This window comes from Nilaparvata lugens, chromosome 2, assembly GCF_014356525.2.
Source record: "Nilaparvata lugens isolate BPH chromosome 2, ASM1435652v1, whole genome shotgun sequence".
NCBI lineage: Eukaryota > Metazoa > Arthropoda > Insecta > Hemiptera > Delphacidae > Nilaparvata > Nilaparvata lugens.
This window is the reverse complement of record NC_052505.1, coordinates 12,092,383-12,117,668: the sequence shown is the minus strand read 5'-3', so window position 1 is coordinate 12,117,668 and position 25,286 is coordinate 12,092,383. Positions and strand designations below refer to the sequence as shown.

The 25,286-nt window shown below is 35.1% G+C and overlaps 1 protein-coding gene across 1 annotated transcript in view; it reads right to left on the bottom strand.

The window, feature by feature from the left end:
- The window catches only part of LOC111047516 (acetylcholine receptor subunit beta-like 1), a 118,496-nt gene that overhangs the window by 27,071 nt on the left and 66,139 nt on the right, over nucleotides 1-25,286 (bottom strand). The gene's annotated exons all lie outside the window — the stretch shown is intronic.

Below are 25,286 nucleotides of genomic sequence, written 5' to 3'. Positions count from 1 at the left end.
CCCAAAAACCACTTTTTTGGACTCAGGGGACCTTGAAACGTATAGAAATTTGGAAATCGGGGTACCTCAATTTTTTTCGGAAAGCAATACTTTCCTTACCTATGGTGATAGGGCAAGGAAAGTAAAAAGCGAGCGTGTGTAAAAGACTTCGTTTTTATTTTCGGTTTCCTAGCAACGCATTCGAATATGATAAAACCTATTCGTGGGGGTGTTCGGTGCTATGCGGTTGCTATTTGGAACCGAATTCAAACCGAATTACCGTTTCACAGTTATCGGAATTTGCCGAAAACGAAACGAACCGAATGTGTGTGAAAGTAGCCCTCCGCTAGAAACGAATTTGAACCTGATAGAATTTATTAGAATCAAGTGGGCGTTCGGTTCTATGCGGTACCGAATTCAAACCGAATTAACGTTTCACACTTATCGGAATTTGCCTAAAACGAACCGAACCGAATGTGTGTGAAACAAGCCTTATAGTAAAATTAATTACTAAACTTCATAAACACTCCAGAGAAACATTTCATAACATTTCATCTTTTTATGCTTCCCGTATATATTGTGGGAACGTTTATTCTCATAGAGGCTAGAATATTGCTTTCTATGGGGTTAGTAATTTCAGGATTTTGATATAGGCCTAATTTACATTGATTGTGTTGACATATGTCCCATGTTGATTAGTAGAAAAGACAGGAATTCGAAGCAATTAATTTCTGATTCGTTCACCTCAATCAAAGCAATTCCACACACAACATTATTGTCTCGGCACTCATTTGTTTCCAGTAAAAAAAATCGGCCTCATGTAGAACAGTTGAAGGCCTTCATATTTAGAAAAAAAACTGGTGGGAGAGAGTTTGCAATGGAAGCAGGAGAGAAGAAGGCAGGCAGGCATAGGGAATCACATCTCACTCCGTTGTTGCTGGACTAGGCAAGGGAAAGTGTTCGAAATGTTTTATGCAGAAGAAGCAATTTACTTCCGTAACTTGACAGGACCTTTGCATTTCGAGTACTTTTCCCAGCTCCACCTTTTCCAAAACAACTACCGCTCAGCTCTCTTCACTAAACTGCGCATGTGCAATGCGATACAAACCACTTGCTGATATATACTCTTCTTGTGCTGTCTAGCGGTATAAAACCATTGAATAAAATGCAATTACGATATTTATGAATCGTCAATCACTGTCAAGGGCCTACTTGACATGCTCATTCAACTTAGCAGAACTAAGTAAAACAACATCATACTATAACATTGTAAAATTCAATAACATATACTGCAAAATTTCATATGGAACATATAAAACATGATACTGCATATATACAATATATAGTGACTTGTCTCTGAAATCGTACTGAGCTGTATTGAACGATGAGGCTTCAACCAATTTATATCAATGTGAATGTTTGGGAAAATCATATATATTTGAATAAGTTTTCAATAGAATTATAATATCGAGTAAGAGATTCTCAGATTTGAGAATGTAGAATATTCGAGCTAGAACACAGACAGTAAAAAATCAAAAAGTTTGAAGTTTTAGGCCAACCTGTATTGATTGAAGATGAGAATATCCGAATGAAAACGACTTGATATTGTCGAAAATGTCTGAGATACTAGTCTTTGTTCATACTCCATTTGAGTATTGGTTCAAGCATTTGAGATACTTGTGTCGATTCGTACACTATCATCAATCTCTAGTGAACTGAAAGTCTAAGCATTGTACAGCCGAATATATTATATATGATGAGGGTGAATCCCTACAATTGGCCATCAGCTGTTGACCAATGAACGTTAGAGCTTCACTGCCATTGGTGAAGACTAGACACGCCTCAATATTATAAACTATGGTCAGGAGAACCGCTCAACAACAACAAATAACTAGAAAACCAGTAAGTAATAAACTAAAACAAATGGATAATATGGGGAAAAATGAAAGAATCTATTAAGGTGAAATGAAAACGATATTGTCAGTTCCACATAATTTATTTTAGCCAAACTTAATTTTCAATGCACTAAGGCATCATTTTCAGTGGTCTTCTTTGGTTAGACTGAAAAGTCATAATGTTTAAAAGTAGTGTTCAAAATATTGTAAATTTTATAGAATCTATATTTATGCTGCAAATTACGAAAAATTTCGCAGCCAAGAATTTGGAAATCAAATCACGGATTGGAGAAACCAGAAAGATGATTTAAAATGTTTGATTTGATAGCAAATAAATGATCATAAGTTCAAGGCTCAAGAGACAGAAGAGGAGGTTAAAGTTCTGCAAAGTTCCCCACTTGCGATTACGAAACGAAAAACACACATAGGCTTCAAAGAATGATAAATTTTATCGATTAAACATTGCTAGGAAGAGGAAACGTATCAGTATCAAATAAGAAATGTGTGTATGAAGGACTAAAATTGGAAATGATCTCCATAATAATGCTTTGATAATTATCATCATCAAGGCTGCTGTATTGTGAATGATCCAAAATCCTTTTCCAAGAACCTGAATACTATCTTAAGTAGAGTACATTTTGCAAGCTTCAATTATTATTTGGATCCGAACAAACACTTTTAAATATCCGTTACCGTATTCAAGAAAATTAACATTCCATTTGAAATGGTTCTATGATTAGCGATAAAAATTGAGATTATTTCTTTCAGATTTTTTCCCAACCTCTCCACATTCTTCACACTTTATTCAATCAGATTCATCTGAATTGGAAATAAAAATTTTGATGTGGGATTGGTGGTTAATCTTGAATTTCTAGTTGGAAGACAAATTAAAAAAAAAAAAAAATGGTTCACATCGATAATAGAAAAAACGGAAAGTATGATTAACATATATTAAAGTTTCATTGATAATTGAGTAAAAAGCTAATTCAGCTTTTGTAGGTTACTAGTGTATTTTGTATGAGTAGTAAAGGAGTTAATGAAGGCGCTGGTTATACTACCCGCATTACATGTATGACTATTATAGGAAACTGTGGTTGACGTTATTGATTACAGTTACCGTATATTGTTGATACCTGGGAAAACTTATAATTCGAAGAGTGAAATGTTATTCTATTGCACATGACATCGATTTCTTCCTCATTAATGTTGGAGAAGATTGCAAATTCTAATTAATATTATATATATTTATCACGGTAGGTCTTCAGTGCAGCCCAGATAATTGAACGAGCGCCAGCGAGTTCTCACTTTTGACTTACTGAATGCCAAAGTCGTTATCCATCTGTTTGTATGTTCTACAATAACTTTGATCAATCAGCTTCAAGTTTTGAACACGTATTCTTCAAACCTTTTTACAGGACAAGTTCAGAAAACAAAATTGACTCTCTCCTTCGTCCTTATCCAGTTCTGAAAATAACATTGAAAGTGCATAAGAGAAACTTTGTTTTGATTTACTCAGCTGAAGAACTCATTGCATGCAATTACTACAGTTTTTCCATTCATTCATTCATAACATTAGCTGAGGCTATCACACAGACGGTGTGATTCCAGTTGGATTTCAGTTGTGATTTCAGTGTCACAGAACATGATTTTAGTTGATCGATATACAAAATAATTTAAAACTTCTTCAACAAACTGATACGGGTTGAGATATCAATGTTCAGTTTTCGTCATTTATTTTCTCTTGGAACTCTGTATCGTAATCATCTATCACATGACCATCTTCTCATTCCATAAAATGAAATTGGTTTCATATGAGGGTCAAAGATGTTGAAGCGACTGAGTAATTTTACTTTCCTTGCCCTATTACCATAGGTAAGGAAAGTATTGCTTTCCGAAAAAAATTAAGGTACCCCAATTTCTAAATTTCTATACTTTTCAAGGTCCCTTGAGTCCGAAAAAGTGGTTTTGGGTATTGGTCTGTATGTGTGTGTGTGTGTGTGTGTTGTGTGTGTGTGTGTGTGGTGTGTGTGTGTGTGTGTGTGTGTGTGTGTGTGTGTGTGTGTGTGTTGTGTGTATGAGTGTATGTGCGTCTGTGTACACGATATCTCATCTCCCAATTAACGGAATGACTTGAAATTTGGAACGTAAGGTCCTTACACTATAAGGATCCGACACGAACAATTTCGATCAAATGCAATCCAAGATGGCGGCTAAAATCGCGAAAATGTTGTCAAAAACAGGGTTTTTTGCGATTTTCTCAAAAACGGCTTCAACGAATTTGATCAAATTCATACCTGAAATAGTCATTGATAAGCTCTTTCAACTGCAACAAGTCCTATATCTGTAAAAATTTCAGGAGCTCCGCCCCATCTATGCAAAGTTTGATTTTAGATTCTCAATCATCAGCCTCCATATACAATTTAAACAAATTTCGAGTGGAATAGAGCATGAGAATCTCTACAATTAATTTTCAGTAACATTTTCACCTAAAATTAAAAATAAGCTCGAAATTCGAGAAAATGTGATTATCCAATATATTGCAAACTGTTGATTCTATTAAATGATTCACTATGAAGAGATAGCAGACCTCGTGTGTCTCCAGCGTTATTGCCATGTCACCAGCTGGCTCAAATCTTTGAATAGTAGACTTGAGATGCGCGGGAACACTAGATCAGTTGATCAATTTTCTTAACGGCAAGGAAAGTTGTGTGAGTGTGCCACACCAGATTTTTTCATCTCAAATAGGATCCCCAATGAAACCTAATGTCAAATTAATCTTCTTAGAGAAATATTTAGCTGCTTCCATGATTGTCATCAACTCTGTATAATTGAAAGTTGCGGGTTTTAAAGATTACAATATAACAATTCTTGATTGAGTTCTAAAACCCAAGTGGTTACTAGTTAGAGTTTCATAGATAGTTATTCAGCTTTTGTAGGCTACTATTGTATCCTATACTATTAAACGAGCAATTTCTTTTTATATTTTTAGATGTTTGTATGTTTATATATATATCTGTATGTGACCGGATATCGAAAACGGCTCCAACGATTCTCACGAAATTTGGAACAAAGTAGGTTTATGATATGAAGATTCAATTGCACTAGGTCTCAACCCTGAGATAACTTGCTGAAGGACATTAAAAGGATCCATAAAGAAAGTCCAAAATAGTAACTAGATGCTGTTAGTGTAGAATAGTACTTAGTATATTAACAAATATTGTAGCAAACATAGTATATCATTCTAAATCGAATTCATAGTATATATATTTGTAATTGATGATGTGTTTGTTTTTTGAAGTGTGGATGAATATTGTTATTTTGATGAGTGATAGTAGCTCAACCTACATTTTGTTTTGGACTGTAGTATAAATTTAGAAAGGTACAGTTTTGGGCATAAACCTGTTGTGTCTCCTCATATAACTGTAAAAATATAATTGAACGACCCAGAAAATGGATAAATAAATATAAACTACAAATTCGTTCTTTCGTTACAAATTTTCTATGCTTTTACACTCCAGAGCAAAGCTTGGTCCCCCGATATTTTTGTTTGAGTATCAAAGGCGTTTATGAAGGCGCTGGTTATACTACCCGCATTACATGTATTACCACGAGTGTTATCGGGAATTAAATATGTCGTGGTTGAAGTTTTGTTAATAATTATTGAACAGTCACCGTACATTGATGATATCATGGAAAAGAGCTGGAAGAGTAAAATACTAAAATTTTATTGTTTTACACATCACATCAATTTATTCTACATCAATGTAGGGAAAGATTTCAAATTCAAATATTAAGATTAAATCATTTATCACCGTGGGTTTTCAGTACAGAACAAATTTCAATTTCAGTTCAATTTATTAAAAACACACAAAACAAGACAAAACAAAATTACAAAGAATTATGAAACAAATAAAACGTTACAAATATAAAAAAAAGTTATTGTTATTTTTATTACAGAAATTGTTTGATATTTGAAAATAATCAACGCTTACAATACGAAATGATTCCTTCAAACTTTATTATCGACTACTAAAATTCAGTTGCAATAGAATATAACTGTGTGACATACAGTGCAAAATTATTAGGGTGCACATCATAAACATCCCCAGTTTCGGAATGAATGATAGAATTACAGTACTAAAATTATTCTCCCCCTGAAAAAGCATGTCCAATTGTTGGCCGACAAGTGTTGAACATACGTCCTGATAATCTGTCCGACAAAATGCTAAACAGCGTTGTTCCTTCTATATAAGAGATTCCAGTTTTATAGCGTGAGATAAAAAAATACAGTCAATAATACATGACAAGATCAAATTGCTTGGACAATGGGTCCCAGAACGAGCAGGTGGATAGGATGCTGGTGGATCCCATCCTCCCTCTCCTCCTCATCTTCCTACTCCTCCTTCACCACCTAAACCTCCACCACCTACTTCTCCACCTCCTCTTCCTCTACCTTATCCCCTTCCCACTGCATCTCATCCTTATCATCCTACTCATCTCCTCCAACCCGTACTCCTTCTCCTCCTCCTCCTCCTATACCTCCTCATACACCTCCTCCTTCTCCTCCACCACCTTCTCCTCTTCCTTCAGCTCCTCCTCCTCTACCTCATCCCTTCCTACTGCGCCTCCTCCTTCTCATCCTCCTCCTCCTCCACCAACAACACCAACTCCACCACCTACTTCTCGAACTCTTCCTCCTCCTCCTCATCAACTACCACCCCCTCCTCATCACACACTTCCTCATTTCCGCACTCTTCTCTGTCGCATTTTGACCACTCTTCTCTTCTTGATCACAGGCAGACCAGACCGGCAGAGAAACGAACACATTGCGGCCTCTTCTAGTTGCTATGGCAACGGCAACGGCAACGCATGAGCATTTTGATCGCGTTCTGTACGATGCTCTACGATTTTTCACAAAGTCAGACCTTCACTATACACTTTGACGTACGCTCTACATTACTCCCTCACTTCATTTCTTTCTCTCACACACACTTACCCTCGATCTATCTCTATTTCGTCCTACTCCTGTCAGCTACTTCACTGAAAGCCACAGCTGCTTTAACTTTGTTACTATGTCAATAATGAGTATGTTATTGTATCGGCCGCGTACTATCAATTATTATACGACCGCTATCGCTACATTTCCATCAAATTTGTCACTAATTTCATAGGAATTGGAGAATGATTGAGTTATAACGAAGCTCGGTGGTCTGTCACTCTGTGGGACCCAGGTTCAATTCTCGTTCCTGCCAGATTTTTTTTGCAGATTATACTAATATTGTTTTATCTTATTCTAATAATATATCATTATGAAATACATTATTACGATGAGATAGAATAATCAAATTGAATCATCTTATTATTATTATTATCAAATTGATTTAACAAATTAATTGGATAAATTATTTGAAAAATACTTTATTGTATTGGAGTCCAATACTGCAGTTGTAGAGAAAAATGTGTATGTAAAGGTATAAAGGTTTTTTTCCTTTTTGTGTGGTTGAGAAGTTGATCTTGTGGTAATTATTAACATTAAATTAAAAAGACCAAGAAATTGTCAAAAAACCACAGATTTATTGATACTTAGAAATACCGGTTTCGGTAATTACACCATTGTCAATCTCTGATAAACTCTGATAATGACCGAAACCGGTCTTTCTGAGTATCAATAAATCTGTGGTTTTTTGACAATTTCTTAGTCTTTCTCATTTAAAAGGTATGTATTTGATATAAAAGTACTCCTTGATAAGTCCGGTGTCCCTGGAAACAGTGTCTCCAGCACTTTCAATGGAGAAAATAATAGATGACAATCATTACTAAATCTTCACAATATACTGTACTCACTGTACTGGCCCTTTTCATCAGATTGAAAGTTGTATTCATGAGCGAGGTCTACTGTTCGCAGAACTACTAGTTATAATATGTGTGTATTAGGCCTTGAATAAAAATCTTGATATGATAGTAGTAGTCTTACACCGTCAATAGAATGTTACAAGCATATTAAAATATTAGACCTACAATAGCAGACTTAGTAAATGATAAAATAAGGCTTATAAAGCCTCAACAAATCATAGAACACAGTAGATACCTGGGATTGAATGTATGTGAAGAATATTCGAAGAGAAAGATGTCAACCTTGAGACCTATAAGTTCAAAAGACCTGTGAGCTTCAAATAGAAGAATTTTCAAAGAGAAAGCTACCACCCCGAAACCTGTAAACTCTCTCTGTTGACAATTCCTCAAACCAGAGTTGTGTTGTTTCAAGGAATCGACAAATTGAATAATCCCGCCTCTGAGTTTTATAAAATAAGGAAGTAGAATTCCATAGTTGTTTCCAGAAAAGCATTCTATGATAGCGTGAGTCATCACTGTCAGGTTTTCTTAACGAAAAATATTGTATGTGACATGACCGTGAATATCTGTCACATTATTCGCATAGAATTCCATCCTCAATATGGTCTATGGTTGATATGGTCATAATAACGTTGAGCGACAACAAATTACGAGAATCCTAGTAATTAACAAAACCAAATGGAGAATATGAGTAAGAATGGGAGAATATAAGATTTTTATCAGTAAACTCGCTAGTTTATTAGAAAAAGTTTATATGAATTGGTCACAGAACCGATTGAATGAATGGTTTTGACATTATTAATCCGTTTTGATTCAATATGGATGCCTAACACATCACTTTGACAACGGCACAGAAAGTTTTGAAAGTCTTTCCATATTCCATACGTTACCGTTAACCCATTTTATCGAGAACTTCTTGTCCAAAAAATTCTAGATTTGGTTCAAAGATGTAGCTAGGGATTCGGGAGTCCCTTAAAAGTGTGTGATGGGTTCTCCAATACCTCCTTTGTCATGCAATCGATGGCATCGAAATTTCTCATGTTTTTTACTTTTTTCAATAGAAGCAAGAGATTTAGTGCACACGTTCATTTGATTTGGTGAGATGCGATTGAAGGTTTCAAAGTTCCCAGAAATTAAACTCAAATTTGTAAATATGCCTTGATATATGAAATGCGTTGCTATATTTTCTCGCACTCCAAATTTTTCTGGTCTTTAGTTATTTACTATTTATTCTGAATAATTTTTTTTCTATTGGTCAATACTATAGCCATCTAGTCTAAAGACTAATGAGCTAATTTTTTCTATCCTAAATTACTACTTGAAAAATTGAACAGTGAATTTCTCATTAGGAACTCTTACTGCTATTGTTTAATTAATATGTACACTTATTGACTGCACTATAGAAGCTAGATTTACTCAATCACTGCTCTGCTCTTTCACTGGACACTACTTGAACAAGCACTACACTAGTTCAAACGGTTTCCTCCTTTTGAGCATCCGCTCAAAATTATTTATTCTAAATAATTGAAATCTAAACTTCAATATTGTTATTTGTGAGAATCTAAACGATTTTGCAAGCTGGTTGAATGAGAATCACTGATACTAGCTCTACTGTAGAATCCCGATGTCTCCTTTACATCTGGATATTGAAATTCTCAAACGATCATCATAGCATTTTGAAGAGGATGTTACGAGAGTGCAATATTGAAAAATAGCGTTCATATGCTAGTATGTGTAGTGTTGTTCAAACTCTCCAAATTGCAACGCTAAAATGATTTTCAAGTGCAGGATAAGAAATGTTTGAAAACTGCCATGCTATATTTGATCTCCGAGTTTTTCCGATTTTATACTATATGCTTTCCCGGCATTCATACATTCTAAACTCTGCACACTTGATGTAAAACTATCGCTTTGGGCAGTCCAGAAATGTTGATCACTCAGTGACTACCAAGAATTTATTTGGAGGTGATAGGATATGGTTCCGGGTACGGTATGGGTGGGGGAACGTTGGGATTCAGCAGCTGTGAGTGAGAAAAGGGGAAGTAGAATCTGATTCCTGGAAGGAAGTGTGAGAGTACAATGTGATTCCTGGAAAGGGGTTTGGATAAGTGAGTTCTAATTTATGATAGTGGCTCATTTGGATTTTCTGTTTACCTAGTTCCAATCTAACAATATATGTATATTGCTTCTGGAAGCATCTCTGGGTGACTGAGAATTTGTTTCAATTTTTCTCTGAAAATCACTAATTTTATCATTTATTGTTAGTTTTTGCCATTCAATATTGCTAGATCGCACTTCAATATTGCTAAGAGGTGGATGAGTAATGAAAAATGGAACGTCAGTGGAAGAGACTCCTTCGTGAAACCTGGTTTCTGGTTCATTTCTCCTGGAATATATTTATAGAGTTTTGAAGAACCAATGTGAGCTCCCTTGTAAACGGGCCAATTTTCGTTTCTGTGCTCTGTGTATCATTAGATTAATAAATTAATCTAACTAATTAATAATTATTTAATAAGTTAATTGATTTTCGGAATTGTATAGGATCGTGAGAATGAAAAGAAAGTTGTCACAAAAAACAGGGAAATAAAGATTCATTCCATAATCCGATTTACAAGGTAGCAATCATGATCTGTTCAAGACTCAGTAGAGGAGAATGTATTGATTCGAAGCCCGACGATTCAAATCAACGGATTGATTTAATGAGTTAGATTGCTTAATTATTCAATTATTAACCTGATGTAACGTAAGCCGATTTTCCATTTCCTCCTATACGCACAAATGGCTATGTTGATATAAATTATGAATGAGTCTTCGGAAGTGACTTGAATGGAGCAGTTGTATTCTCGATTTAAAACAATTGAAAATAAAAGACAAGGTTTTCATACTGCACGTATCAGATTCGAATGTCATTAATACATAATAATTCATCAAGTATATATACGAATTGTATTAAATATATTTATCTCAAGTATTGATAATGATTTTATTTGAGTATGATGGCTCTGTTTAATTTAATGTGAAATTATCATTTCAGCGTGGAAAATGTTTTTATCAATAATTGATGGTGAATGGAATACGCAGCTAGATTTCCATGAAACTTCCGGTTCCGGGAACCTGGCGTTTGTTCAATGTCAGATTCATAAAAATCGGCTCAACGCAGAAAACGGAAAAGCCATGGAAAATTCATCTGCTAATGTATTTCATAAGATGACATTCATTTCATCCTGTATTTCAGTTTATCCTGACGAGCTGTTTGGTCAACGATTTCATTCTTTGTGTCTATTATATTAAATAATTATCAAAACGTTTTGAATAATACCAACATATAGTCATTCAAAAGCTAAAACATAACCTTTCAAACTTATCCTTTTAGCCAGGAGGATGTTTGTACTTCATAGCCGACCTAGATTACACAATGCTAAAATTCTTTACCAATAGTAGACCAGTAGTATCATTCGTGAAATCTCCTTGCTCCAAACACTCACGGACACTCACAGGATTCCAATCAGAATGTAATATTGAAAATTCATTGGAATTGGTCAAAAAATAAAGCAGATTCGGTAATTATCAATTGGCATCATTAACATAAAATACAATTTGGATTTTTACCTTCATTCCCCTAATCACGGTCTCATATCAGTAGCAAAGTAATAAGGGTGATCTGTCATTGCACAGTGAAATATAGATTTTAACAGCACTTGTCATGAACACGGCATCTTGTATACAAATACAATGAATCTGAAACATCAACCTTCGCTGAGTAACTGAAGATAGCACATAAATGAAGTAAACGTAGCCTATTTACGTCAATCACCAATCGTATGATTTGTGTGTCCAAATAATCGAAGCACCAAGCACGTCATTTTTACAATTATATGCGGGCTGTTTAGTCATTAGCCACCCGCATCGATAAATATTTCTATTTGAGAACATTTTTTGTACTAAATGAGTTTATTTCAACAAAAGAAGTATGAATCACAGAGTTGTACTACATTGTACACCATCTATAATTTATTATTATGTGAATCTTCAGATTATTTGAGGTTAAGTGGTAGAGAGGACTTTGAGTCCTAACTTCGCCAGATAATGAATTTTTTCTTTATTTCATTATTCCTTTTCGACGATCATCACTGAAAGTTTGATTAGACAATATGATTTCTTATTTTAATATAGAAACCTACTACATAAAGAAATATGGTTATACAGAGTGTTTCTATTGATTCAAGATCTTGAAACTAAAGCTGGTTTTTAGACCTAAAAAATTGATAGTAGCTCGGGTTCGGTCATGTTAAATTTACGCCTTATTTCAGTTGGCTTATCTTATGAATTGGAAGTCTGAAGGAAGAGTGGTGTGGGGTGCGGGGATTGGTCCTCTCAACTCTTCAAATATTTAATTGCGTCAGTCAAGTCGGATGGTAAATGAATGTTTCTCTCGTTAGCAGACAAGCAAGATGATTCTCACTCCGCTCCGATGATTTCAGAATAGCTGTGTACATTATCTTCAAATTATAGTCCAAAGCCTGGACTTCTTTAATATTGCAAAGTACTCCAGCTATGAAACGGCATTTGTCATCCTAGCCTGCTGAGAAGAAAGCAAGTTTTAATAAATAAACCTCGATAGAAGCAGCCTCAATAAATCTAGATATTATAATATCCAATTATTTTCAGACTCCATTACTTCCTCATATTATTCATTTCACTATACAAGGAAATGCTCATTTATCTCAGTAACTATTGACTTGACACATGAATATGCGAAATAGAAATTATTCATCAATAAATAAATTAATTAATTCAAACATATAGATAGTTTTCTTTGATGTATGTGCTGTAGGTTTGTTGTAGGTAACAGAGTATTTTCAAGGCTCGAAATCCTTCAAGATCGATCCAGTATTCTGTACATGACTGAGTCTTTTTCAGAAAATTGGAAAATTACTTTCAGTCAACGTTTCGGAATATTCGAGAACTTTCAGGGTTTCAAGACTTGAAACTGTTGTCAATCTTTCGGATAAACAGTCCGACTCTTTTTTCAAACGGCCTTATTGTAACTAAGCTAAATATTATCACCTGATTCAATCAATATATAGATTCATTGTCTGTTTTGTTTATCGAGAGGAATGTCAGTACTGATAAACCAATATATTATTCGATCTGGTGTCATTATGTCGCCATCAAAAATAAAAGTGTAATGAAAATGTATGGAAGTTTATGAGAGTGCAAGACATTTCGTGGAATTGAAAATGGAAGTGTAATCAATAGTCTGTAGTCTTATGACAATCGAAAGTCTTTCTACAAACACACTATTTTGCTGTTTCATATTCCGACAAGTATACGCTTGATGTTGTTTCAAGCTTGGCACCCGAAAGTACTACGGTCAGTAAGTGAACTCACATTCATTCTGCTCAATAACTGCCTGCATGTCGGTGTTTGAAACAATGAAAATATCGATTGAATACATGACAGTTCGGAATGGATGAAGAAACAATAATCTTCCTACTGTTTCTCTCGATCATATCAATTCACTCTAGTATGTGGGAATGATTCAAATATATTTTTGTAAGTATGTTAAGGTGCGTATAGACTTATGTAGTCTACAACGAACACGTTAATAATTTCGCTCTCCATCAGTTGATACTATAAAAAAAATAATCATACTTAAACATGAGTATAATAAATTATACATTATCTGTATATTACTGTAAAAATACATGAATATAATTAGTTGAATATCAGCTGATGAAAAGCGAAAAGCGCGTGTTCATGGCGCTTGAGACTGTTCGCACTTTTAGATTCGGGTAAACAATAAATTATCATATAATATTATTATAGTGAGGTCCACGTTATAATGGCAGTGTAAGATTGACAATACTGTTGCTGTCCTTTTCTATTATACAACAAAACAGATAGCGCTATCTCTCTCTAGCTTTGCAATGTTGCCTGTTTGCCAGAATATTTTATTTTTACTTTTGACAGTGACTGTACAAAAGTTGACAAACAATTCTCTGCCGCCATTTTTTTTACCATTCTATCAAAATACTCTAGTACACCAGTCATATAATTGATTTAAAATGTATTTTTGAAACAATTAAATAATTTTTAGACATTACCGTACGAGAAACACAAATTAAAATACCTGAATTGATATTTTAAAAGTTGATAACTAACCATCCTTGACTTCATCCATGCTTCAGTTAGCCTACACGTATAGGTTAGACCTACTTGTACCGGTGTAAATAATATTGAAAGGTTATTTCAGAATTACTTCCATTAAAATTACTCATTTTGAATAGGATTTATATTTTTCTATTATTTTTCAAAGAATTTGAAATAGTATTTCACCAAACCAGCCTACCAAATAACTTAATTTCTGTTGTTTTGAAATTCAGATTGGTATATCACAGCATTTTAAATTAGCCGCCATTTCAGGTTTGTATAAAAATAAAATCTGATCTCAGTTATGGAAGCAAGTTTTTGAATCAAATTAAGAAAAAATATATATTCTTGACTAATTTGACATTTAATTGATTATTTTATCAAGAAAATGTTAATTGTTATTAGATCAAATTTAATGGGATGAATCGAGTAACAGCTGTGTACAGTCAGTGGCAAAATGGAGAGACTTGGCAACGTTTTTCTCGCATCTTTCTTCACTGCCATTATAACGTGGACCTCACTATAGGCAAAGAGATAGCAAATTTTATGATTTTTTAAGTTTTGTACAGACTTATGTGCCACGAACACACCCATTTCACTTATTACATGTGATTATTACATCTGTATCTCACTTTTTCTTCACAAATACAGATACTTCACTAATAAGAATAGCATCATCTGATGAGAAGCGAAAAGCGCGTGTTCATGGCGCTTGAGACTGTTCGCACTTTTAGATTCGGGTAAACAATTATTATCATATAATATTATTATAGTGAGGTCCACGTTTTAATGGCAGTGTAAGATTGACAATACTGTTGCTGTCCTTTTCTATTATACAACAAAACAGATAGCGCTATCTCTTCTAGCTTTGCAATGTTGCCTGTTTGCCAGAATATTTTATTTTACTTTTGACAGTGACTGTACAAAAGTAGACAAACAATTCTCAGCCGCCATTTTTTCCACCATTCTATCAAAATACTCTAGTACACGAGTCGTGTAATTGATTTAAAATGTATTTTTCAAACAATTGAATAATTTTTAGACATTACCGTACGAGGAACACAAATTAAAATACCTGAATTGATATTTTAAAAGTTGATAACTAACCATCCTTGACTTCATCCATGCTTCAGTTAGCCTACACGTATAGGTTAGACCTACTTGTACGGTGTAAATAATATTGAAAGGTTATTTCAGAATTACTTCCATTAAAATTACTCATTTTGAATAGGATTTATATTTTTCTATTATTTTTCAAAGAATTTGAAATAGTATTTCACCAAACCAGCCTACCAAATAACTTAATTTCTGTTGTTTTGAAATTCAGATTGGTATATCACAGCATTTTAAATTAGCCGCCATTTCAGGTTTGTATAAAAATAAAATCTGATCTCAGTTATGGAAGCAAGTTTTTGAATCAAATTAAGAAAAAATATATATTCTTGACTAATTTGACATTTAATTGATTATTTTATCAAGAAAATGTTAATTGTTATTAGATCAAATTTAATGGGATGAATCGAGTAACAGCTGTGTACAGTCAGTGGCAAAATGGAGAGACTTGGCAACGTTTTTCTCGCATCTTTCTTCACTGCCATTATAACGTGGACCTCACTATAGGCAAAGAGATAGCAAATTTTATGATTTTTTAAGTTTTGTACAGACTTATGTGCCACGAACACACCCATTTCACTTATTACATGTGATTATTACATCTGTATCTCACTTTTTCTTCACAAATACAGATACTTCACTAATAAGAATAGCATCATCTGATGAGAAGTGAAATGCGAGTGTTCAATAAATAAACCGTCTACTTAGAAATTCATCACTAGGCCTTTCACTTCTATAGAAGCAGCCCCAATAAATCTAGATATTATTATATAAAATTATTTTCAGACCTCATCACTTCCTTATATCATTCATTCTACAATACAAGGAAACTCTCATTTATCTCAGTAACTATTGTCTTGACACATGAACAAGTGAAATGCGAGTGTTCATGGTGCATAAGTCTATGAGCACCTCAAAATAGGATAGAATGATTGTTAAAATAGACTATTGGAGCGAGAAAGTGCTCAGTTTGGCATTTCGAATTCATAACTCCTGATGATATGAGTGGAGCTCATGTAATATTCAGAGTTTTGCCAGCACGGTGATGACAACAGTAGACGGGACTGGGAAGAATCGTGATGAGACCAAGTAGTAATTAGGTTAGTGCGGCACATTCGCGATTCGCTTTCGTCAGAGATCCACAGCGATCCATCAAACTTCTACGGGCAAAGGTCACGTATCAAGTCGCCCGAAAGCTACAACATGTCAAGCCGCTTCTTGCCGAAGCACACTCTTGCCAAATTTCGGTTGGCAATCAATTTTTTATGCACTCGGGCAACTCGAATTCACCTGAAACTTTTGATCCGTGTAGAAGTTAACTTGTTGAACATGATTAAACTGTTATTTAGTTTCTAGTCTATCATCAGTTGGTGAAAACTTTGGGGATGAACGGAAGCTACCAGCGAAAGGTTCTGCTTAAGAAAAAGACGAGAGGTAATCTTGGAAATTCCTCCCAAAATGTCTCACGGATCAGGATAAGTGCCATACGCATCATCCAGGCTCAACGCTAAACTAGGTTTACATGAAGATAGGAACATACTATATAGCTTTACATTCGAAAATTTACATTTAAAATGTGACGTGTGTGATCACGAAACCATGATCCAGTACCAAATAAACCACTAGAATTTGACGATATAATGTGTATTTTTACTTTCCTTGCCCTATTACCATAGGTAAGGAAAGTATTGCTTTCCGAAAAAAATTAAGGTACCCCAATTTCTAAATTTCTATACGTTTCAAGGTCCCCTGAGTCCAAAAAAGTGGTTTTTGGGTATTGGTCTGTATGTGTGTGTGTGTGGTGTGTGTGTGTGGTGTGTGTTGTGTGTGTGTGTGTGTGTGTGTTGTGTGTGTGTGTGTGGTGTGTGTGTGTGTGTGTGTGGTGTTGTGTGTGTGTGTGTGTGTGTGTGTGTGTGTGTGTGTGTGTGTGTGTGTGTGTGTGTGTGTGGTGTGTGTGTGTGTGTGTGTGTGTGTGTGTGTGTGTGTGTGTGGTGTGTTGTGTGTGTGTGTGGTGTGTGTGTGTGGTGTGGTGTGTGTGTGTGTGTGTGTGTGTTGTGTGTGTGTGGTGTGTGTGTGTGTGTGTGTGTGTGTGTGTGTGTGGTGTGTGTTGTGTGTGTGTGTGGTGTGTGTGTGTGTGTGTGTGTGTGTGTGTGTGTTGGTGTGTGTGTGTGTGTGTGTGTGTGTGTGTGGTGTGTGGTGTGTGGTGTGTGGTGTGTGTGTGTGTTGTGTGTGTGTGTGTGTGTGTGGTGTGTGTGTGTGTGTGTGGTGTGTGGTGTGTGGTGTGTGTGTGTGTGTGTGTGGTGTGTGTGTGTGTGTGTGTGTGTGGTGTGTGTGTGTGGTGTGTGTGTGTGTGTGTGTGTGTTGTGTGTGTGTGTGTGTGTGTGTGGTGTGTGTGTGGTGTTGTGTGTGTGTGTGTATGAGTGTATGTGCATCTGTGTACACGATATCTCATCATCATCCAATTAACGGAATGACTTGAAATTTGGAACGAAAGGCCCTTACAATATGATGATCCGACACGAACAATTTCGATCAAATGCGATTCAAGATGGCGGCTAAAATGGCGAAAATGTTGTCAAAAACAGGGGTTTTCGCGATGTTCTCGAAAACGGCTTCAACGATTTCGATTAAAGTTATACCTGGAATAGTCATCGATAAGCTCTATCAACTACCACAAGTCCCATATCTGTAAAAATTTCAGGAGCTCCGCCCCATCTATGCAAAGTTTGATTTCAGACTCTCAATTATCAGGCTTCAGATACAATTTAAACAAAAAAACTCGATTGGAAAAGATTCAGCATGAGAATCTCTACAACTAATCTTCAGTAATATTTTCACCTAAAATTAAAAATAAGCTCGAAATTCGAGAAAATGTGATTACCCAATTGCGAACTGTTTATTCTATTAAATGATTCACTATGAAGAGATAGCACACCTCGTATGTCTTCAGCGTTGTTGCCCTGTCACCAGCTGGCTCAAATCTTTGAATAGTAGACTTGAGATGCGCGGGAACACTAGCGTCAGGTGATCAATTTCCATAACGGCAAGGAAAGTTGTGTGAGTGCGCCACATCAGATTTTTATTTCATTATGTTACATTCGAGGATCAAATCAACAGCTGATTTATTTCCGTTCAAACTGTGATAGTGCAACGTAAAGGTGCATTTTCGTTTATGCGTAAATTTCCGCAGTCCACGACGGCAAGCATTGTTGACATTCATATTGTCCAAATTTCAAGTGTTCTAAAACAGCTGATCAAATAACTTTCCATTATTTGTCTTTATTATTAAAGAATAAAACATTTCTAATAATATTAACATATTGCCATCTAAAAGTATAAAAAAGTGTAAGCTCAACCTGCCCCATTACAACATAATATTTTAGGTTATGTTGACAAATTGAAATCTACCCAATCTGAGATTCTCTCCCTGACGTGGTCGACAACGGCATTTACGCACAAACGAAAACCCAGCTTTAGTAGACCGAACTAACATTGTCTACTAACATTGGTGATAGTGATCTATGACCCTGTTACAATTTTTAGTTATTAGACAGTATAATTTGAAGGAACAAAAGAGCATGTAGATTCCTACATCATTGGTGAGACAGAGAAGTTTCAACTGATGATGAACTAAGCAACTTTGAATCAATCAAGAGAAGATAAATGAAGCTTTTTGATTTACTGTTAGCACAGAAAATGATATAATGTGTATACCTCTTATTCTCTTTGCTGTTAGTCAAAGTATGGACAGTACATTCTCGATCTGATATCCCGTTTTGGGAAAAATCGACGATATACACTGACTCTATTTGATTTGAATTTTATGCTCATACATAACTCTCCCAATATATTTCAGGTTCACCTGTCGTTTTTATTTTGGAAGGATTCTGTTTTCTTTCATTTCAAAATGCTTTGATTCCAACAGCAAATATTTTTTTTCAAAAAAATACTCTTTTCAAATGGTTACTGTTAATGAAGTGGAAGAATGGTTTATCTTCGAAGTCGATGTGTTAGGTAATTCGCAGGTTTGTTGGTATGGTTCACAAAATAGGATACTATTAAGCTCTGTCCACACTGAACAAATGTTCTACACACATATTCGGCAAACATGTTTGTTGAGTGGCTTAGGGACTGGTGTGTGTGTGTGGTGTGTGTGTGTGTGTGTGGTGTGTGTGTGTGTGTGGTGTGTGTGTGTGTGGTGTGTGTGTGTGTGTGTGTGTGTGTGTATGAGTGTTGTGCATCTGTGTACACGATATCTCATCATCATCCAATTAACGGAATGACTTGAATTTGGAACGAAAGGCCCTTACAATATGATGATCCGACACGAACAATTTCGATCAAATGCGATTCAAGATGGCGGCTAAAATGGCGAAAATGTTGTCAAAAACAGGGGTTTTCGCGATGTTCTCGAAAACGGCTTCAACGATTTCGATTAAGTTATACCTGGAATAGTCATCGATAAGCTCTATCAACTACCACAAGTCCCATATCTGTAAAAATTTCAGGAGCTCCGCCCCATCTATGCAAAGTTTGATTTCAGACTCTCAATTATCAGGCTTCAGATACAATTTAAACAAAAAAACTCGATTGGAAAAGATTCAGCATGAGAATCTCTACAACTAATCTTCAGTAATATTTTCACCTAAAATTAAAAATAAGCTCGAAATTCGAGAAAATGTGATTACCCAATTGCGAACTGTTTATTCTATTAAATGATTCACTATGAAGAGATAGCACACCTCGTATGTCTTCAGCGTTGTTGCCCTGTCACCAGCTGGCTCAAATCTTTGAATAGTAGACTTGAGATGCGCGGGAACACTAGCGTCAGGTGATCAATTTCCATAACGGCAAGGAAAGTTGTGTGAGTGCGCCACATCAGATTTTTATTTCATTATGTTACATTCGAGGATCAAATCAACAGCTGATTTATTTCCGTTCAAACTGTGATAGTGCAACGTAAAGGTGCATTTTCGTTTATGCGTAAATTTCCGCAGTCCACGACGGCAAGCATTGTTGACATTCATATTGTCCAAATTTCAAGTGTTCTAAAACAGCTGATCAAATAACTTTCCATTATTTGTCTTTATTATTAAAGAATAAAACATTTCTAATAATATTAACATATTGCCATCTAAAAGTATAAAAAAGTGTAAGCTCAACCTGCCCCATTACAACATAATATTTTAGGTTATGTTGACAAATTGAAATCTACCCAATCTGAGATTCTCTCCCTGACGTGGTCGACAACGGCATTTACGCACAAACGAAAACCCAGCTTTAGTAGACCGAACTAACATTGTCTACTAACATTGGTGATAGTGATCTATGACCCTGTTACAATTTTTAGTTATTAGACAGTATAATTTGAAGGAACAAAAGAGCATGTAGATTCCTACATCATTGGTGAGACAGAGAAGTTTCAACTGATGATGAACTAAGCAACTTTGAATCAATCAAGAGAAGATAAATGAAGCTTTTTGATTTACTGTTAGCACAGAAAATGATATAATGTGTATACCTCTTATTCTCTTTGCTGTTAGTCAAAGTATGGACAGTACATTCTCGATCTGATATCCCGTTTTTGGGAAAAAATCGACGATATACACTGACTCTATTTGATTTGAATTTTATGCTCATACATAACTCTCCCAATATATTTCACCTGTCGTTTTTATTTTGGAAGGATTCTGTTTTCTTTCATTTCAAAATGCTTTGATTCCAACAGCAAATATTTTTTTTCAAAAAAATACTCTTTTCAAATGGTTACTGTTAATGAAGTGGAAGAATGGTTTATCTTCGAAGTCGATGTGTTAGGTAATTCGCAGGTTTGTTGGTATGGTTCACAAAATAGGATACTATTAAGCTCTGTCCACACTGAACAAATGTTCTACACACATATTCGGCAAACATGTTTGTTGAGTGGCTTAGGGACAAACATTTTAAAAAGTTTGAACAATCATTGTTTGACAAAAAATTACTGTTTTTCCAAATATTTTCAGTGTTTGCTGTAAAATATAAAAACCTGTACTCCTCACTTACAATATTTTGTTTGGTGACGCGTCCACACTGGCCACGGGCAAACATTGTTTGTCAAACATGATAGAATTTGGCTAAACTGTTTCAACAAACATGTTTGTCGAACAATTGCTCAGTATGGAACCGGCTCCATACTTCCAACATCTTTTGGCTGTTCACAAACAACTTTTCACGTTATAAAGTCAGCACGTTATTGACATTGGTGTTGCTATGCTTGTTTATCATTAGTAAAAGCAGATAACTCTATCCTTTTCAAAGTCCGCACTGTTGCCGAAATCTTTGTACGCTATGGAGAAAATTTCTTCATGGGGAATCATATTTAATATAATAAACCAAAAAAATATTTAATATCAATTACAAGAATTGTTATGATTCTGAAAAGTGGCAGGATATCATGCTCCCAACTTAATTTGGCTGTTCACAACAACTATTATGCGAAACACATTATAAAGTCAGCACATGATAAACATTGGTGTTGCTAATTGCTTGGCTGTTCACTCTTGTGTGAAACAGATTAAAAGTCAGCACATGATAAGCATTGGTGTTGCTAATTGCTACCCCTGTCTATCATAGAAGAAGCAGATACTTAAAGAACTGTATCATTTCCAACTCCTGATCATTGACTAAATTTCTTGTAAGTCATGGAGAAATATAATGAGCTTACAAAATATCTCACAAAAACTACAAGAATTATTGAATCATGAGAGGATATATTATTTCTTGACGAATAGAATGTATTTGAGATAGAATTGATCATTAAGAACAAGAATTAACAATAAGTATTAGATGAGATATACCGGGATTATTGACCGAGCGAAGTGAGGTCTAAGATTCAAGTCGACCGTTTTGCATTTCTCTTTATGTTTATATGTTTATATTTATCTTTCTATGTTCCGCCTTTAGATTTTCATGAAATTTGACAGGTATGTTCCTTTTTTAATTGCACGTCGACCTATATAGAAGGTTTTTGGAAATTTTGCATTCCAAGGATAATACAAAAGGAAAAGGAGCCTCCTTTATACGCCAATATTAGAGTGAAAATCAGACTATGGAATTATTCATCATTAATCAGCAGTCGAGTGGATTATAAATTCACGCAATAACGCATGCAATTCAATATCTCAATGTAACTTAGTGCATAAACAGCTGTTGTGTGGACTATTGATTGCATGCAGTGAGGCATGCAATTGATAACTTGAAGTAGCATAGTATTTTCTTCCGACTTTTCTCTGCTTTCAACTCGGTAAGCTTTTGATGGCAGTAGCATATAGCTGTTTACATCAAATTATTAGCATTGTCGATACAACAACCCAAACAGCCATTAGTAGTTTATACACCGATATCTCGCCGACACGACAGGACAGGACAGAATTTACTCTGATGGACAGTATAGGAGGAGACCTTAGACCATTTATAGAGTAGACACGCTGGGAAGTCTAGCCTCTGTAGCCAACATCTACTACCAAATCCGCCCATATTGACGTCACAACCAAGCTAATAACAATTCATTGTTAAACAACAATGTAAGTTAAACACCACAAACACTTACACAACAAACTGTTGTGACGTCAACGTGGGCGAATTTGGCAGTAGAGATGTTGGCTTCAACGACTTTTAGTATGAATATACAATTGGCCGTGTCTACTCTATAAATGGTCTAAGGAGGAGATCTATTACTGCGCGAGTTCTACTGTTCACAGAACTATTAGTGTACTATAGATGGCGTCGGAAACGGAAAATTGGCAACAACGCATTCCTATAATTTCCACTGGTTCCATAATGTAAATCTCACTATGGTTATTTCAATTACTTGCCAGCAGTAGAGGCTTGAACAAATGTGCTGAGTAATATCCCAATTACTACACTGGAGCAAATTGATTTGATTCAATGGAATAGTTTGGTAGTTAGTTTGAGTATCTGACTTGGTTTGCTACTATAGACGCTCAATTGCTTAAATAGCATACACGCTCAATTGCCCATCACTACACATATAATCAGGCTACACTATTGATATTATTGCCTCCTGAACACAATGAGCCTCTAGTCTGAATCGGGTGACATTCATTCCATCCTGTATTCCAGTTCATCCTGATCAGCGGTTTCGTCAACGATTCCGTTCTTTCAAGCGGTTGCAAAAACTGTTAACTCTTAATGTCGATTAAATGCTGCGAGAACCAATCAAAGAAGCCTTTTTCTTAAAAAAAACCTTTTCTTGAAATTTAACAAGCTCTTGTGCAACCGGCCCAAAGTGTTTGTTATCTAGAATTATCAACACATTTCGAATAATGACATATTGCCATTCAACACCTAACCTCCCTAACCGTTTACCTTTGAAACATAATTGAATACAGTATGAACACAACTGCAATATGCTGATTAATATGATTCCCTTAAACTTATTCACCCATAAAATAAACAAAAAACTTACAAAAGATATTGATGAATTGGTAAAAGCTAGAATATTTTTCAAAATAGACTTTTAATCATAAAATTACACATAATAGATTGATTTGGTGAATACCTAAAATAAAATTGTGATTTTATGAATTTTAACGAACTTCTTTTTTTGTGTTTCAATCAAGAAGAAAAAATCTTTCAATGATTTGAACTGAACTCATTGCTAGCGATCAGACACATGTCTCTGCTAGCAATTACTGCCGGTAGAATGAGTACAACTGGGATTTCAGTAATGTTATATGTAATTTATTTTTATTATTTCTAGAATAGAGTATATTCTGAATTTCTGTATGATGTACCCAATTATTATGTGAATTTGTAATTGTAAAAATCTTGTATATATGGCAAATAAATTGAATTGATTCTCTGAATTGATTGATTCTCTCTGAATAGAGACTTTCAGGTAATGTTCATCTAGCCTTTCAGGGTAGATGAACTGGAACCCAGAAGGACTTAAACCCTTTTTCTGAAACAAAATGATGACCTAGATTGTACAGCAGTTTGGTGAGATAAGTTTGAATGTTTCCATTAATTGTGCATTAGGTTGAAATGAACCAATCATTATTCTCATTACTGTAACTGTGAAATCGATGTGAAACTTCTAAGCTCCAAGAGAAATTAATCTAGATGTCATAACAGTTGCAATCCAATTGATTATTGTAGCTTGATATAAACATCATATTATATACCACATCTATATATATTTCGCTTTCTTCTCCATTCAATTTACTATAACAACAGAAGATGGTAGAGAGAGAGACCCTGACCTTTTGACCGGATGCAATTGAATAACTGGAAATCCGATTCCAATTCCACATATTTGAGGATATTCATTTCATTCAATATTGAATCATTGCTTCTCAAAGGACTATCCCACGAGAATTATTACATCAAAATGAAGAAGAAGAAAAGAAGAAGAAGATGGAGAAAAAAAGAAGAAGAAGATGATGATGATATGAGAAGAACTGATTTGTAGAATTCATAATAATTGATGTAGCCTAATCATATTTAATTGAATACTGGAAATCTGATTCAAATTTCACATATAGAGAACAATTTAATTTCTAATTCGAGGATATTCATTTCATTCAATGTAGAATCATTGTTTCTCAAAGGACTATCCCAAGAGAATTATGACTTCAAAAAGAAGAAGCAGATGGAGAAAAAAGAAGAAGAAGAAGAAGAAGAAGAAGAAGAAGAAGAAGAAGAAGAAGAAGAAGAAGATGATGTTGATGATGATGATGATGATGATGATGATGATGATGCTGATATGAGAAGATCTGATATGTAGAATTCATAATAATTGATGTAACCTAATCATAGTTAACCGGTGAGTTCCAATTCATCGGGAAGTGTCTCCGAGGCGTTTCCTCCTTGTAGATATGTCTCTGTTCTTAAGCTGCCCTCAACCTCAGCTTTGAACACCACTCCATCACAGCTAATTCATTCTTCTTTGAAGAATGCCACACAATCAAATTCCTCATAATCCCCTACATTCAAATTTCAGCTCACACAGACGATTCTACGATCAGTTAGCTGAGATTAAATGGGAGACTATTTATCAATAAAGATCTGGCGAGTGCACTTGAAGAGCTTTCATAATGAATGGACGAGCAATGAAGAAGAGTGAAGTGAGGACAGGTGGAAGACGGGCGCAGTGATTTCTTCAATCATTAGTAACGCCGTCACCGTCATAGTCTCCGGTCTCCGGTCTCCGGAATCTGTCAACCACTTCTCATTCCATTTGTCTTCCTCCGCTCTTTCTTCCCACGATTCACCGTCCAATTACTGTCAGGA